Source organism: Plecotus auritus, assembly GCF_963455305.1.
Source record: "Plecotus auritus genome assembly, chromosome: 11".
In the NCBI taxonomy this organism is placed as follows: domain Eukaryota; kingdom Metazoa; phylum Chordata; class Mammalia; order Chiroptera; family Vespertilionidae; genus Plecotus; species Plecotus auritus.
Genome location: NC_137777.1, coordinates 7725148 through 7742378, shown reverse-complemented (window position 1 = coordinate 7742378; position 17231 = coordinate 7725148). Strand labels below are relative to the sequence as shown.

Below are 17231 nucleotides of genomic sequence, written 5' to 3'. Positions count from 1 at the left end.
CACAAGATGGCCAGCAGGGGAGGGCATTTGGGAGGGACCAGGCCTTCAAGGGAGGGCAGTTGTGGGCGATCAGGCCAGCAGGGGAGGGCAGTTGTGGGGGACCAGGCCTGCAGGGAAGGACAGTTAGGGGAAAACAGGCTGGCAGGGGAGCAGTTAGACATCAATCAGGCTGGCAGGGGAGTGGTTAGGGCAGGGGTGGGCAAACTTTTTGACTCGAGGGCCACAATGGGTTCTTAAACTGGACCGGAGGGCCGGAACAAAAGCATGGATGGAGTGTTTGTATGAACTAATATAAATTCAAAGTAAAGGAGTGGAGGGGAGAGCAAGAGAACCTTCTGCTCTTTCGGCTCCGTGGGCCGGATAGAACAGCCGAACAGGCCGGATCCGGCCCGAGGGCCGTAGTTTGCCCATGGCTGGGTTAGGGGGTGATCAGGCTGTCAGGCAGAAGCGGTTAGGGGCAATGAGGAAGGCAGTCAGGCGAGAAGTTGGGAGCCAGCAGTCCTGGATTGTGAGAGGGATGTCCCACTGCCCATTTAAAAACTCTTCTTTAAGAGTGGTATTTCTTCAAATATTTCATTAATTCATTCAGTTTATCTGCTCCCTAGTTTTGAGGTACTTAGTTTATATTCTTTTGTAGTATCAGTTGTTAAGTTGCCTTTAATTTTTATCATCTTAGTTCTCATAACTAAGATGAGGAAAATAAGGAGTGGATTTTGTTTTTTCAAAAAAAGACATCAAACTAGATTATCTTCCTGGGACTGACAGTTCAAATTAATCAACTCTTTTTTTTTTTTCCTTAGTGGCAGAGAGAGAGAGGGGAAAAAAAATGAGGGGAAAGACTGAGAGAGAGACAGCTGAAGTCAGTCAGTGCTCAGGAAGAGAGGGTGTGTTCCTCAAGCTCTGAAGAATCAAGTGCATATGCATTTAATTAGCAACATCCTGGTACTCTGTACCTCATTTACACGCTCTTATTTGGTGTGTTACATTTCTGCCATTATCCTTGTGAAAGGAATTTTAGAGACAAAACAGGCAGGCTTAGGGAATAAAGAGGGTCCGTGGGAGAGGAATGCATATGTGAAGGACAGAGGTATCTCTGGCCCGAGCAATTAAAGCAACCATAAGGCAGATCAAAAGCAGCCCTGTCCTGAGCAGCTTGGAGAGCCATAAGGGGAAATAAAACATCTCCAGCCAGGACAGCTGAGAGAGAGCCATAAGGGAGGAGATCAAAAGCAACTCCAACCTGAACATATAAGATGGATATGTGAATGATTGAGAAATGCCACAGGATAAGAGGGAAGGAAGACTTACATTCACGGACGATAAAAAAAAAGTCACAGGATATGGGGAAGAAGGAAACATTTTCACAGGGGATAGAGGAATGTTGCAAGATAAGGGGGAGAGGAAGGGGGATACCACGTGGGCTTTGAGCTTTGAAACTGATACTGTGTAGCAGAATGACCAGTGAGGAAAGCATGGGGGTCCTAAATTGAGGAAGGGTCCAATTAGAAAGGGTCAGGGTCAAAGAGCATATAGAAACTGGAGACAAAGGGTCATGAGACAGATTTTTAGATATTTTTTTTCCCATTAGAGAGGGGGGGAAGAGAGAGAGAGAGAACAGGCTTTTCCCCTTTGGGGATCCCCTGCTCAGATGGAGTTTGTATATGCTTCCAATAAACTTCTACATTTTTTATTAAAAAAGTCTTTAGTCCATGAATTTATGCTTCATCTTTGTCGGACAAGAACCCACGAGAAGAAAAATCTGCACCCCGAGCCCCACGTTTCACTTGCTTCTACATTGCGGAAGAAAATAATTGAAACAATCAATTCAGTCAGCTGGACTAAGCATAGCATGAAATCCTGGGGGGGGGGGGAAGCCTCTTTCACTCTAGGGAGAGTGGCACCACAGAGTAGCCCCCACACAGAGAGGTCGTTTCAGTCCTCCATCAGAAACCCTGCCCTCTCTGAAACTTACCTGTACAGATGACAAGTCCTTGTCTATGCAGCTACAAAGAAGCATGCGTGTGTCTACATTTCTCTAAGGGAAAAGGGAAACTTCATTCGCCCCAACCCAGAGCAATCCATCTATTTTTCACAAGGGCCGTAGAGCAAGGCACAACCCTTCCAAATGAGCCTCAAGGAGCAGATACTAGGTTTGTGCATCCCCCTGAGGTCGGATGGCTTTAATCAGACACGGTGTGGGAGACTCCCGCACACCTTCTCACGGTGCTTCTGTTCCAAAGGCCTGCGAGAGGAAGTTGACAGGGCTTCTTCCCACGGCGGGCCCGGCTGCGTGTCAGCCCCACGCGGCGTCCGCGGCTCCAGTGGGTCCAGCGCGCCGCGCGGCCGCTTCCAGCCAGAGCCAGGAGGCGGGCAGTGCGGGCTGCTGGCCAACTGGAGATGCGAGGGCATCCGTGCGGCAGCGACCCGGCTCCGTCTCAGGAAAACATGGACTTTTCCTGTGAGTACAGAACCTGCCTGCTTGATTTTCATTCCCGAACGATCCCCGTTTGGTGACGTTTCGCCTGGCAGCGCCGTGGCTGCCGCCGCCGCCCCCGCGGGCCTAGCTCGCCGAGCCTCCGCTCCGCTCAGCGGGGACCCCCCCCCCCCCGGGAGAACAGCGACCTCCCGGGGGCGGGGGCAGCTCCCCGCTGAGGCCGGGTCCCCTCCGGCGATCGGGCCGGCGCCAGCCTGGGAGGAGAGCACTGCCCCTACCTCCTCCTCTCCGAGGTCAGCATCGGAGGGAGAGGAGGAATCCGTGCAATTCGCAGGGAAGGGAGGCCAGAGACGCCGCCAGCCGCTCTCCTACCGCCCTGGACAAACCCGTGTTTCTCTCTCCCCTCTTCCCCCCGGCACCCCTAGTCATTCTTCTCCGAATTTCCTCACCAGGCTACCTTAGTCCTCGGAGACATGATTTTGATCAGTTTTCCAACAGTTTCAGCGTTGTGTGTCTCTATTCCAAAACCTCACCCTACCGGCGTCTGCACCTTTTGCCACGTGTGGGTGGCGGAGCCGTGGGTGACAGCCCTGGGGACCACCCACGCACTTCCTTCTGCCGGGCAGTTAGCAGCAGGTGCAGCGGGCAGGAGTGGGGGGTCTGCGCAGAGCTGGAGCGGCGAGCCAGCGAGAGCAGGGGAGAGCGCAGGCTCGGGACCTGGGAGCCTGGGGGGCGGTGTGGGAGCGGAGTCGGGGGAAAAGGGCTGAATCCCAGGCGGAGAGCCGGCGGCGATGGGGGTAGCTCGGGCTTTGCAAGGGCGGGGATGACTTTATGTATTCCTTATTGGATCCTTTGTGAAAGCAAACTCCCGCCTCCTCCCCTCCCCGGTGTCCCCCCGCCCCGCTCCTTACAGGATCCTGGGCTGTGGGCGGCTGGGGAGCGCTCCCTGGGATGCAGCCTCCGAGGCTCCGGCTCGCCCAGCTGTTTCCTCCAGCCTCCGGAGCCCTGACACAGCTGGATTCGCTCTGCTGCTCGGCAAGGATTCGGAGCCAATTCAGCAGCGTTTTACAAGGTAGCCACGCCGAGGTGCCTTTTCTTTCGTTCGTATTATTTTTTATTTTACCATGAGCTTCCGTTTTGGCTTGGAGGGTCAAAGAAGGACCCACGACCTCTTTCCTGTGTTTAATCTAGGAATTTCAAGTGGGGTTTCTCAGGATTTAAATGTGGCTCACCTAATTGGTAATCAAGGTGGCAGAGTCTTCCAAAATAGACCTTTTCCGTTTTATGTAATGAGAGACCCAAAGAAGCTCTGGCTTTTCTATGATGTATAATCTGTATTCATTCCTTCTCTCCTCTCTCTCTGTCTCTTTCTCTCCCTCCCTCGCTCTCCCCTTTTCTCCCTCTCTCCCTCTCTCCCCCTCTCCCCCTCTCCCTCTCTCCTTCATTTGTATCATGGGGAAACTCGTCCAGGGCCACTGAAAAGTCAGGAAAGGTTTACATCGGATTGAACACGGATTCCTACTTGCAACGTCAAATAATACCCGGAAACATTGCCACCAAACAAGTATGAGGATGTTCTTTTGGAGAAGCAGTTAACCCCTACCAAAATATAAGGCACCAGCGGGAAGGTGAGACTTAAGACAAGGAAGCCCTGCGGAGGAGAGCGATCTGGGCACAGGCTGGAGGTGGGGTTCCAGCCCCCATCTTTCAGTACCGGAGGGGATGGACAGCGTTTGCAGCCTGGGCTGCAGCCACCGGGACAGAACTGCGCCGCCGCGGCCCCTGCTGCTGTCCCTGCCTCCGCCGGCCGCGGGGCTTCCTGCTCCTCGCATCTAAAAGGCGGTGCCTCCTAATAACTCCTCGTCCCCTCTCTCCTCCGTTAAGAGAGGAGAAATAACACTTCTTATCCACCTGCTACAAGGACCATACGGGGCTCGGAGGAGTGCTCTTGTTGCACAGATTCAACTCTCAGCAGCAACTTCAAAAATAATTTTCAGTGGGGGCCTGGGCGACATGCAAACCGAGGAGCGAAGTCCAAGTTCTTAGAGGCTCTGGGAAGTCATGGGCTCCGCAGTGAGGATCGAGGTGCTCAAAGGCCCACACTTTTTGGAATAAACAATGTGCACGAGAGGACGCCCCTGCTTTTGGATATAGGTTCGTGAGAGGAGGTTCCAGAACTATTCAGAATCCTACGTTACAGAAGCGAACAGACGTCTAATTCTTTCACTGGGCAGGTAAGTGATAAGACTATTTTTCCTGCTTATGTACAACTCGACTTTTTCAAGAATTTCGCAGAAAGATATAAACAGTATTATTTTTCCTTGTGGATGAAGTAAACAACTTGATTTTTAAATAATTGTTCCTGCATCATGATCTTTGAAAATCTCTTGCCTAATAACCTAGTTGAATATTCTTATTGTTGAATATTTTATTTCTCTGAAGTCCCTTATGTGACAAGAATATTAAAGAATTTATATTGGGTTATATTATTACAGTAAATTCTTAGTTGGGTATTTTTTATATTGCTGGCCTAACATACTTTTAAGTTTATGTGTATCTCGGTTTTCCAAAATCTGGACTTTCATTAAGAGGGTTTTTTTTTTTTTTAATCTTAATACTTGCAGTTTAAAGTGATCTTGTCTGTGTTACATAGTATGAAAAATTCAAGAAGTATCAAGTAGAGATTGTTGAACCACTCCTTCTATTACGTTTTAGATGATTATAATTTGCCAAACAATGCACAGGAACAAACACATGTATGCATACACACCTGATTCCTCTTTCCACCTGAACACCCAAGTATACCTACACCTGTAGAATCTTAACTAAAAAATACACACATTTTTACTTAGTGTGGTCTTTCCTGCCTTTTAAAGCTTAAGACTGCTTGCTCAAAACACATTTGCCAGAAGGTAGAAAATGAGAAGCTTTAGTGTGCCTTTTAAATATATATATATATATATTGATCTCACGGTGCTTCTGTTCCAATTAATTAATTAGTTAATTAATTGACACGCAGCCGTGCCCGCCCTGTCAACTTCCTCTTGCAGGCCTTTGGAACTCATATATATATATGAGGCCCAGTGCACGAAAACTCGTGCACTCGGGAGCAGGGGGTCCCTCAGCCTGCCTGCACCCTCTCGCAGTCCGGGACCCCTCAGGGGATGTCCAACTGACAGCTTAAGCCGCAGTTGGACATCCTTAGCGCTGCCTGCGGCGGAGGCGGGAGAGGCTCCCACCACCTCCATTGCACTCACACCTGTCAGCCGTCCCCCCCACCCCACGCAGTGAGAGCACACTGACCACCAGGGGGAAGCTCCTGCATTGAGCATCTGCCCCCTAGTGGTCAGTGTGCATCATAGTGACCGCCGTTCCTGGTTGCTCTGCCATTAGGGTCAATTTGCATATTACCCTTTTATTATATAGGAGATATATATATATATATCTATATATATCTATATATATGTGTATATATATATATATATACATATATATAGATATATATATAGATATATATAGATATATATATCTATATATATTGATTTCAGAGAGGAAGGGGGAGTGAGAGATAGAAACATCAATGATGAGAGAGAATCATTGATCGGCTGCCTCCTGCACGTCCCCCACTGGGGATCGAGCCGGCAGCTCAGGCATGTGCCCTTGACCAGAATCGAATCCAGGACCTTTCAGTCCACAGGCCGACGCTTTACCCACGAAGACAAACCAGCTAGGGCTTTTGTGTGCCTTTTTGGAGAGCTGTGTTTTTATAGCATTCTGACTTAGTTCTGTAAAATAAGCCTGTCACTAAAATCTGGAAAAGTGGTAAAGGAAAATAGGTTCTTGACAGACCATAAACTTTAAAGTGTTCATGAAATCTGTTTTTGTTGATTCTTATTTCTGGAGTCTTCCCTGGAGCTTTAAAACTACCATTTTTTCATAGTGACCTTGATAAGCATTCGGCTTTAATAAAAGAGTTTCATTTAGGTAAAAGAAGTTACACGGGTTTATAGCCTTCACCTGACACGTCACTAAAGGCTCCATCAATTCCAGTGCACACATTCAGTTCCGTGGAGCGTGTTGACTTGCAAGGATGGTCTTTTACAATCTTGGAAGCACATGTGATGCTATGTGCATAACCAACACTGTGGAAAGCGTTTGCCCCTTTGAAAAACTACAGTTCCTTAGTATATTCTTTTAATGTGTAGGTCACATGTAAACGCTAATGAAGTACTCCTCATACATACCCATACAGACATACCTTCTTTCTCAGTTTCAGCACAGAAGTCCTGAGCCAAGTAAGATGGTATTTGTTGGTAGATTGATGGGCCCTTGTTTTGCATTGGCTGAGAGTAGCAATTATACTCGGAGGAAAAAAATCATTCTTCACTGTCATTTACCATTTACCACAAGCCTGCTTGTTTAGCAGAAAGGGAGCAGAGACATCTGTGTCATTGAGCTGCTTAGGGGCTGTATTGCTCTTTATAGGTCAGACATGACCACCGCCCTCACCCGTTTGGCTCAATGGAGAGAGCGTCGGCCTGCGTACTGAAGGGTTCCAGGTTCGATTCCAGCCAATGGCACATGCCCGGGTTGCAGGCTCAATCCCAGTGTAGGGCATGCGCGAGGCAGCCGATCAATAACTCTCTCTCATCGTTGATGTTTCTGTCTTTCTCTCCTTCTTCCTTCCTCTCTGAAATAAGTAAAAATAAAAGAGAAATGACGATCATGTGAGGAGGAAGTGTACCATTGATTTGGATTCCTTCCTAGGAGTCCTACGATGTGCTCCTAACACAACCTGATATATATATATATTTTTTTTTTCTAACCTGAGAGATGTGAAAGTGAAACTGCCTCATGGAATAATTAATGATGCTTTAAGAGATGTATGGTATATTGTTAGACTGATATTTTGGTCGTCAATGAACATAGACTCTCATGGCTGGCACCTCATAAAAATGAAAGCAGAAAATGTACTCCAGGAAGCATCCTGTGGGGATGTGGCCACAGTTACCTTCCAGTGGTACAGAGGGCAGGCTTTCCCTGTGTGTGCGTGAAACGGCTCGAAGTAAAAGGTATCTTTGCCTACATCCTTTGGAGATTTAGTCGTAGAAATTAATAACTCGAATTCTCCCTTCCAAGCTCAGGCAAAGTGCACAGAAGCTCATAACAATCATTATCTTTGCAGAAATGTCATTTACATTGAGATAGAGTTTGGTAAATCAATTTAATGCCTACCTAGATGCTAATCTCTAAGTGCCTCCTTCCCAAGAAGAGTGGGTGTTAATGTTAGCAAACCTTTTTTGCACATAATCACTTGTGTTTAAAGATAAATCAGTGCTTTATTCCAGGATGTTCAGATCCCGGTAAAGGAAACTGCTTGATAGTTATTTTGGCCCATTAGGGAAAACAGACCATTGAGGTCTGCAGAGTACTTACCAGGCGCAGTAATTCAACATCCCCTCGCCGGGTGAGGGCAGTGGTGGTGCTGACACTGCTCTGTTGGTAAAGGGTTGTTTTGTTTTGATTTGATTTGATTGTTTAAAGTATTATATGTAGTAGTACATATATCTCCTTTTTTCCCCCCATTGACCTTCCCCCAGCCTCCCCTAGCCCCTGTCACATGACCTCATCACCCCACCCCCCCACAGTGTCTTGTGTCCATTGGTGTGCTTATATGCATGCATACAAGTCCTTTGGTTGATCTCTTTCCCTCCCTCCCCAACACTCCCCAGCCTTCCCGCTGTAATTTGACAGTCTGTTCGGTGCTGTACTGCCTCTGTATCTATCTTTTTGTTCATCAGGTTATAATGTTCTTTATTTTCCATAAATGAGTGACATCATGTGGTATTTTTCTTTCATTGCCTGGCTTATTTCACTTAGCATAATGCTCTCCAGTTCTATCCATGCTGCTGCAAATGGTGCAGCCACTGGAGAACAGTATGGAGTTTCCTCAAAAAACTAAAAATGGAACTCCCATTTGACCCAGTGATCCCACTTCTAGGAATATATCCCAAGAAACTAGAAACACCAATCAGAAAGGCTATATGCACCCCTATGTTCATAGCAGCACAATTCACCATAGCTAAGATTTGGAAACAGACTGAGTGCTCATCAGCAGATGAGTGGATTAGAAAACTATGGCACATGAACACAATGGAATACTACGCTGTGGTAAAAAAGATGGTAAAGGGTTGTTAACCTTGGTTTACATTTGAGACACAAAGGAGAAAAGTGAAATAGGATTGCATAGACAGGAAATGTAAAGTGTATATAGGACCAGAGGATAATCAGAAATGAGCCCTGGGATCTGTCCAATTGCTTTTATTTATGTTTTTCACAAGAAATGGTGTGTGGCAAGTGGGACAGGGAGTTCTGGCCTGAATCTTCAAATTATAAAGTATTATTTTAAAAAACCTCTGGTTTAACGTTTTGTGTAGATCATCTGAATATTCACGGGATATTCTAATGTCATTACTGATACCTACAGATCATATTGGATTTCAATGTCCAGAGTTTGCCTTAGAAATTGGGGGGAAGGGGATTTGAATCAAGGTATGTGAATATCAAAAAAATATATAAAAGTATGAGATGATTAATTACTGGAATTGAAGAAGGCCCTCAGTAACTGACTTTTATTTTTATGTCATTTTATTTATTTATTTATTTATTTATTTTTATTTTTTTATTTTTTTTGAAGATATCAGGGAGTACTTTATTGTAGAGGGTTAACAAACAGAGGTCTTTTGCTTTCTCATCTTCTCTGCCCTCATCTTTTTCATCACAACAAAGTCAAAGGTAGCCCAGAAGGGTGGAGGAAAACATGATAAGGGTCACATCCCTTTGCCTTTGGGCAAAATGTGCTATCATTTTGAATAAATGGGTAAAAATAGTCTCATTCACGTATAAATGTTTTGTAACTTTCAACTTCGTAGATAAAGACATTTCTCAGGGCAAATCCGTGCCCTTGATAACGGGACAGGAGATCAAGTCAAGCCATGTCTCCACTGCTAAAAACACTCGAGATTTGTGTCCTATGAGCACTGTCATAGCAACTCCGTTACTATTTGACAAAATATTTCTATTGCCATAATATAATCCAACCTTAAGTCACACACCTGTGGGTTGGCATCCCTCAGCCACGCTCGGGGAGGACGCTGTCGCTGGGTGCTGAGCTGGGGTACAGGGACCCTTCCCCAGCTTTTCCTTGTTCCCTTTGCATGCCTTCATTTCCGGTTTTGCGGTGTCTGCATCCGCATTCAGCCAAAGTTCTAAATCTCTTTCCCTCTCAACTATCTAGGACACATCAGAATTAACCTACTCATGTAGATTATAGGGCCCCAGCCATTATTAAGAATAGTTATAGTCTTAATATTGAAAGAAATACAGCTTTTTCGGTAGGAGCAGAAGCAGAAATGCCCTTCCACATGGCACCAATAGCAACATTTGCATCAGCTGAGGAAATGTGCTTTTTAGGAAGTTCAGGCAATGCAAATGTTTGCTTATAGTCAGTGAAGAGTTCACATATATGATATTGCCGAATTTGTGGGCCCCTTTGAAAGCATTGTATTATTGCATCCCTGGGGTTATTTTATAGCACATCAAGGTACTGTCTCTTCTGTATTTTCATAATGCCCTTTGAATTATTGATTCAGTCCTGATATTCTCACCTTCCTTCCCAGTGGGTACCTGGTTGCTATTTGTTGAAGGACTGAACAGTTCAAATTTCATTCTTAAATATTGAACTCAGATGTACCCTACCCCTCCTCTTTTTCAGATGTCAGACTCTCTGGTTGTCCCCTGTTTTCAGGGCCAACCTTTGCTTTAATGGGATTGAAGTGCTGAGTGAGCCTTGGCCATGACCTCACCCCTCTTCTTTTGGAGATGTTGCTCTTGTTGATGACACTGAATTTGGAAGGATAGTCACCATTTTGGGGGAGGGAGGGAGGAAAGAGACGGGAATATAAATTCATAACCCGGCAAGTTAAAGAAATGCCTGAGAATTGGCTTTAACCCCTCAGGGGAGGCAGAAACAGGAGGCATGTGGGGGAGAATCTGCTCAGAAGCAGACAGGCCCTGACCTTTCTTTCTTTCTTTTTTTTTTTTAAATAAATCTTTATTGTTCAGATTATTACAGGTGTTCCTCTTTTTTTCCCCCCATAGCTCCCCTCCACCTGATTGCCCACCCCACCCCATGCCCTTACCCCCCCACCACTGTCTTCATCCATAGGTGTAAGATTTTTGTCCAATCTCTTCCCGCACCCCTCACACTCCCTTCCCCCTGAGAATTGCCAGTTCACTCCCTTTCTATGTCCCTGATTCTATTATATTCACCAGTCCATTCTGTTCTTCAGATTTTTTATTCACTTGATTTTTAGATTCACTTGTTGGTAGGTATGTATTTGATGTCATTTTGTTGTTCATAATTTTTATCTTTACCTTTCTCTTCTTCTTCCTCTTCTTAAAGAATACCCTTCAGCACTTCATGTAATCCTGGTTTGGTGGTGATGAACTCCTTTAGCTTTTTCTTGTCTGTGAAGCTCTTTATCGGACCTTCAACTCTGAATGATAGCTTTGCTGGGTAGAGTAATCTTGGTTGTAGGTTCTTGCTGTTCATCACTTTGAATATTTCTTGCCATTCCCTTCTGGCCTGCATAGTTTCTGCCGAGAAATCAGCTGACAGTTGTATGGGTGCTCCCTTGTAGGTAACTCACCGTTTTTCTCTTGCTGTTTTCTAGATTCTCTCTTTGTCTTTTGCCCTTGGCATTTTAATTATGATGTGTCGTGGTGTGGTCCTCTTTGGATTCCTCTTGTACGGGGTTCTGTGCACTTCCTGAACTTGTAAGTCTATTTCTTTCACCAGGTAGGGAAAGTTTTCTGTCATTATTTCTTCTAATAGGTTTTCAATATTTTGCTCTCTGTCTTCTTCTGGCACCCCAAAAATTCGGATGTTGGTATGCTTAAAGTTGTCCCAGAGGCTCCTTACACTATTTTCATATTTTTGGATTCTTTTTTCTTTTTGTTTTTCTGGTTGGGTGTTTTTTGTTTTCTCATATTTCAGATCTTTGGTTTGATTCTTGGGGTATGTTGATCTACAGTTGAGTTTCTGTATATTCTTTATTTTAGACAGTGTATGCTTAATTTCTGACTGGTCCTTTTCCATTTTTTTTGGCATTCTCATTAAGGTCCTTGAAGGTCTCACTAAGCTCCTCAGAGGTCTCATCAAGTTTCTCAGCGGTTTTTAGAAGATTCTTGAGTAACCTTATAAATGTGGTTCTGAACTCTATGTCATCCAGTAGTTTGCTTTCCTCCATTTCTTTCATTCGTGACATGTTTCTTTGTCTCCGCATTTTGCTGCTTCCCTGTGTTGATGGAGTGGCTTTGTGTGGTAGGTGACCTATAGGGGCCAGTAACTCAGCCTCCCCAATCACCTGAGGTGGACGCCTTTGGTACACCCCTTTGTGGGCTGAGTGCAAAGTCTTGGTGTAGTTAACCCGTGATTGCTGTTGGTACCCTGGGAGGAATTGACCTCCAGGCCAATTGGCTGTGAGGACCCGCTGTGTCTATAATGGAAGAACTGTTGCGCTGGAGACACGCTTATGGTGCAGGACTTGTTTCAGTGGGGCTTTGGTGCTCACTGAGTCTGCCTCTTGAATGTGTCACTTATGGATATGAGGAGTTGCAATCTGGTGTCTCACACTGACCACTAGGTACACTGGCTTCTGGATCTCCAATGGGGTGCAGGTCAGCTACTGTCGGAGGCCACCCAGCAGGAGCTACAGCGAGAACTACAGTTTTCTCCTCTTTGCTTTTGTTTGGAGGTTTTGGAGCTGTCTGACCTGGGCTGCAAGTTTGCTAGGTTAAGCTGCGATAGGGCAGGCCATTCATATGCTAAAGCTGCTGCTTGGAGCTTGGGTGGGTTTGTAGATTGTGCGGGGTGGGCTCTCAGGGCGTCACTAGGCTCAGCTTTTCAGCGCTTGTGCACGTCTCAATGCTCTTTTCTCTTTCCTTCTAGTTGTAGAACTTCCACTTGGCCAGCTTTCCCATGGTTCTGGGTGATAGGCGTTTTGTCTTTTAGTTGTAGTTTTGAAATTGTTGTGCGAGGCAGCAGCTTAGGTGTTTACCTACGCCTCCATCTTAGATCCTCAGCTATTTTTATGTCATTTTAAAGATGTAAATTCTGGGCAAGCAACTTGCTTATTCACCCAATTCTAACGAGCAAGGTAAAAAGCTACTAGTGAAGAAGAGCGTGTTGTCACCTGGAAATGATTTTTATAGTCATCTCAGCTCCCCAGAAACCTGTATAATGAGTCATTGAATAGCACGCAGATGCTATTCTTATTTACTATTTTCTTCCTGTTTAGTTTAGGCCAATGAGTTATACAGGAGGCGTGCTCAAAGGGAGACATGCTGCAGTGTAAAGTATGTTACCTATCATGATGGAACAGAACAAGTGCTGTTTGACGGTCCAAAGATGAGGAGTCTTGAATGCTTGTCATTAGATCTTAGGCAAGTCACTGGACCCAATGGACCTTTTCTTCTGTAAAAGGGGATACTATCCCTATGGATTAAGGTACAATTCTAATATGGTTGACATCTAAACCTTTCTGGGATGAATGAGCGAATGCCTACTATGTGAAATATTGGAAAGTCCCAATACAATGCTTTTGAGAGTGTTTTGGAGACGGAAGTGCTAGATCTTTAAGTTATAAGTAATCTTTAATAGCATTCATGTATTCCTTCATCAAAAAACCTCCCTACTGATTACAATATGTGGGCTTGCCTCTCTTCTATTTAAGAACTCTCAGTATAGATAATATGTTTTCTGTGCTAATTCAGCATCGATTTTCTTATATCTATTAATGGATTACATATTTTAATGCAGGTAGAAACTGGTTTAAGAATATTTATTATTGCCCCACCGGTGTGGCTCAGTGGTTGAGCATCAACCTATGAACCAGGAGGCCAGGGTTTGATTTTCCATAAGGGCACATGCCTGGGTTGCAGGCTTAATCCTCAGCAGGGGGCTTGCAGGAGGCAGCCAATCAATGATTCTCTCTCACCATTGATGTTTCTATCTCTCTCTCTCCTTCTCCCTTCTTCTCTTCCCACCAGTTACATTATTTGGGGGAATACTGTCAAAAATACTGACAAATGTTGAAGATTTTAAAAGAAATTGTTGTGAGAAATAAGCAACTCTATTACACACACTTTAATTATTTGTGTGAAAATTAAATTTCTTGAAATTTTATCCAAATTTTATTTTTCTGAACTTGTTTTCTTTCATATGCGTAAAAGAAGTATAATCATAGAATAAACAATTGAATGAAGCCTAGAAGTCATTTACATTATTTACACAAGCATTGAAAACCCCCAATAGGCTATTTTTTTTTCCTGAACAGAATTAACAAATCTCCAAATGAATGCAGTTTCTTCTCTCAGTGTATAGTTCCAGTATATTTTCATAAGAACCTTACTTCAGTGTGCTTAGCTGAGCCAAATCATTGTGCTTTTACAGGTTTATCAAGGATACTTATTAAGAGATTGAATCCTAGGAGCATGATGGCACTCAAATAGATAAAAGTTCTGAGTATCAATCTAAGATTATAACTATTCTTAACGAACATAAAGGCTGAACACTTGGGAAAAGACTGACATGTGGCCAAAAAAATATTTTGGCATCTGATGAATTACTTAGCCTTTCTTTTTGTAAAGAATAAAAGCTTTCTGGCTTCTAACAAAGAGTTTGTGAGTGTATGGCAGTATTTTGAACAAGGAGATCATTTATAAATGCAGACTTTATATTTAGAAAATGATTACGGGAGGCAGCTGCAGGTTTTAATGACTTTTAATAAAGCACGTTATGAAGTGAGTTAGCAATGAATGTTTAACAGATGATACTAATTAAACAATTACAGAACATCATTACATCTATATGTTAAATTGTTAAAGCAATATATATGTTTCTATAATACCAGGGGTTTTATATATGTTTCTATAATACCAGGGGTTTTGAAATTTTCTAGGATATTTTGAAAGGAAGTTCAAGGCAGGTTAAATTTTAATGAATGGAGGGATTACTGTAACTACTAGCTCTGGGAAACCAATAAAATTTTATTTATTTAAGTAATAAAGAAGCTGAAAGCTCTTTAAATTTATATAGTATACTAGAGGCCCGGTGCATGAAATTCGTGCACGGGGGAGGTGGGTGTCCCTCAGCCCAGCCTGCACCCTCTCCAATCTGGGACCCCTTGAGGGATGTCCGACTGTCTGGATGCCCGACAGTCAGACATCCCTCTCACAATCCAGGACTGCTGGCTCCCAACTGCTCACCTGCCTGCCTTCCTGATTGCCCCTAACCGCTTCTGCCTGCCAGTCTGTCACCCCCTAACCACTCCCCTGCCAGCCTGATTGATGCCTAACTGCTCCCCTGCCAGCCTGTTTGCCCCTAACTGCTCTCCCCTGCAGGCCTGGTCCCCCCTAACTGCCCTCCCCTGCAGGCCTGGTTCCCCCCAACTGCTCTCCCCTGCAGGCCTGGGTCCCCCCCAACTGCCCTCCCCTGCAGGTCTGGTCGCCCCCAACTTCCCTCCTCTGCTGGCTTGGTCACCCCTAACTGCCCTCCGCTGCAGGCATGATTGCCCCCAACTGCCCTCCCTTGCAGGCCTGGTTCCTCCCAACTGCCCTCCCTTGCTGGCCATCTTGTGGTGGCCATCTTGTGTCCACATGGGGGCAGGATCTTTGACCACATGGGGGCAGCCATCTTGTGTGTTGGAGTGATGCTCAATCTGCATATTACTCTTTTATTAGATAGGATAGAGGCCTGGTTGCAAGGGTGGGGGCCAGCTGGTTTGCCGTGAAGGGTGTCCCAGATCAGGGTGGGGGTTCCCTTGGGGCATGAGGTGGCCTGGGAGAGGGGCCTGTGGTGGTTTGCAGGCCGGCCACGCCCCCTGGTGACCCAAGCAGAGGCCCTGGTATCTGGGGTTTATTTATCTTCCACAATTGAAACTTTGTAGCCTGGAGCGGAGCCAAGCCTTCTGCTTGCTCCGAGGCGGCAGCCATTTCTGTTGGGATTTATGTATCTTCTATCATTGAAACTTTGTAGCCTTAAGCGGAGGCCTGGGCCGGCCAGGGTGTGCGGAAAGCTTGGCTTCCTCCATCACCGGGGGCAACCCTAGCCTCCTGCTCTTTCCAGCTCCGTGGCTGCCTCCATTTCTGTTTGGACTTATGTATCTTCTATCATTGAAACTTTGTAGCCTTGAGTGGAGGCCTAGGCTGGCAAGGGCAGGTGGAAAGCTTGGCTTCCTCCATTGCCGGGGAAACCCAAGCCTCCCTCCTGCTCTCTGTGGCCGTAGCCATCTTGGTTGGGTTTATTTGCATATTCGCTCCTGACTGGCTTGTGGGCGTAGCTTGTGGGCATGGCTTATGGGTGTAGTGTAGTGATGGTTAATTTGCATATTACTCTTTTATTATATAGGATAGAATTATAAAACAAGATTCATGTATGAACATATGAAGATACATTTCAACCATTTTAAATTCTTAAGTCTTTCATAAATAAAAGTGAATTTTACTTTGTAGAAAAAAAAATAGTTTGTTAGAAATAATCTGAGTTCAATACTTACTTTGCTGGCATTGCCAGAACTCAGTCATAACTAAATTTCAAGTCAAGTGGCCAGAATACTGATGGACAGAAGCAAACACAATTCATAACTCACCGTGTCTGTTTGTATAAGTAGGTTACCTCAGCATGCAGTTTAGATTAGATTTTCCCCCCCCTCCCCCAGTATAAATTACTTCTAAAGACTAAGCTTGGTCTCTGATCTCAAGAAGGCTGGCATCTCATAAGACAAAGCGAGGATATTTAGAAATCAGAAGGTAGAGTTGGAAATGTAGTCACAGATTATCAGGTTAGGAAATTGACTCTGAGAAAATTTCTGAAACTTGTTAAAAGATTCAAATTTAGTTTATGACTGAGTTGAAATGGAACTTTAAATTATGGCTTAATCAATGATGATACTCCAAGAACAGTGAAGGATAAATAAATATCTCTGTATGGATCCATAGTCCAGGGTAAACTAGTAAGCTAGGATGTTGAGAAGGTAGAGAAGTGGTTAAGTTATAAGTCTTCCAGAATTTCAAGCAAATGAGATTGAATGCCCATCATAGATGCAACTAGGGATAACAAGGTTGTTGTTTTTTTTAACTTTGCATTTATTTTTAAATATAGACTCAAAAGAAGTTGCAGAGATTCTTTATTATTTTTTAAATTATCTTTATTGTTGATAGTACTACAGATGTCCCATTTCCCCTTCCCCCATTGACCACTCCCCCTCCCTCCCCCCCAGGCCTCCTGCACTAACATGAACCCTTCACTCAACCTCCCCAATGGTGACATCTTACATAATTACAGTACAGTAATACAACCAGGAATTTATATTGGCACAACATCGTCAAACAGATTGTAAATCTCATTAAGAGTTCTTCAGTTTTTATCTGAAGTCATATGTATATGTCAGTCATTTTATGTACTTTATGCCATGTATAGATTTGCCATCACAATTAAGTTAGAGAATAATTTTATCACCACAATAAACTTCCTTGTTCTGACTCTACTCCCCAATTTCCTGGAAAACACAAATCTATTCTCCATCTCTAGAGTTCTGTTATTTTGAGAATGTTCTTTCAACAGTTTCATACAGTATATAATCTTTTGAGATTAGCTTTTGTTTTTCCATACAACATAAGGCCTTTGAGATATATCCACATTGTTGCATGTGCCAGAAGGTTATTTTAGTTGTTA

The 17231-nt window shown here is 44.4% G+C and overlaps 1 protein-coding gene across 6 annotated transcripts in view; it reads left to right on the top strand.

Moving 5' to 3' along the window:
• Positions 1-2323: 2323 nt before the first annotated feature.
• The window catches only part of SNTG1 (syntrophin gamma 1), a 121275-nt gene continuing 106367 nt past the window's right edge, over positions 2324-17231 (top strand). Inside the window, exons 1-3 of one of the 6 annotated variants that reach the window (XM_080647249.1) lie at positions 2324-2458; positions 3348-3506; positions 3905-4668. The gene's annotated coding sequence lies outside the window, so the exon portion shown is untranslated. Of the gene's footprint in view, positions 2459-3347; positions 3521-3904; positions 4669-17231 lie in introns of those variants that run through there. The other 5 variants (XM_080647253.1, XM_080647252.1, XM_080647254.1 and 2 more) reach the window with 5 other exon arrangements.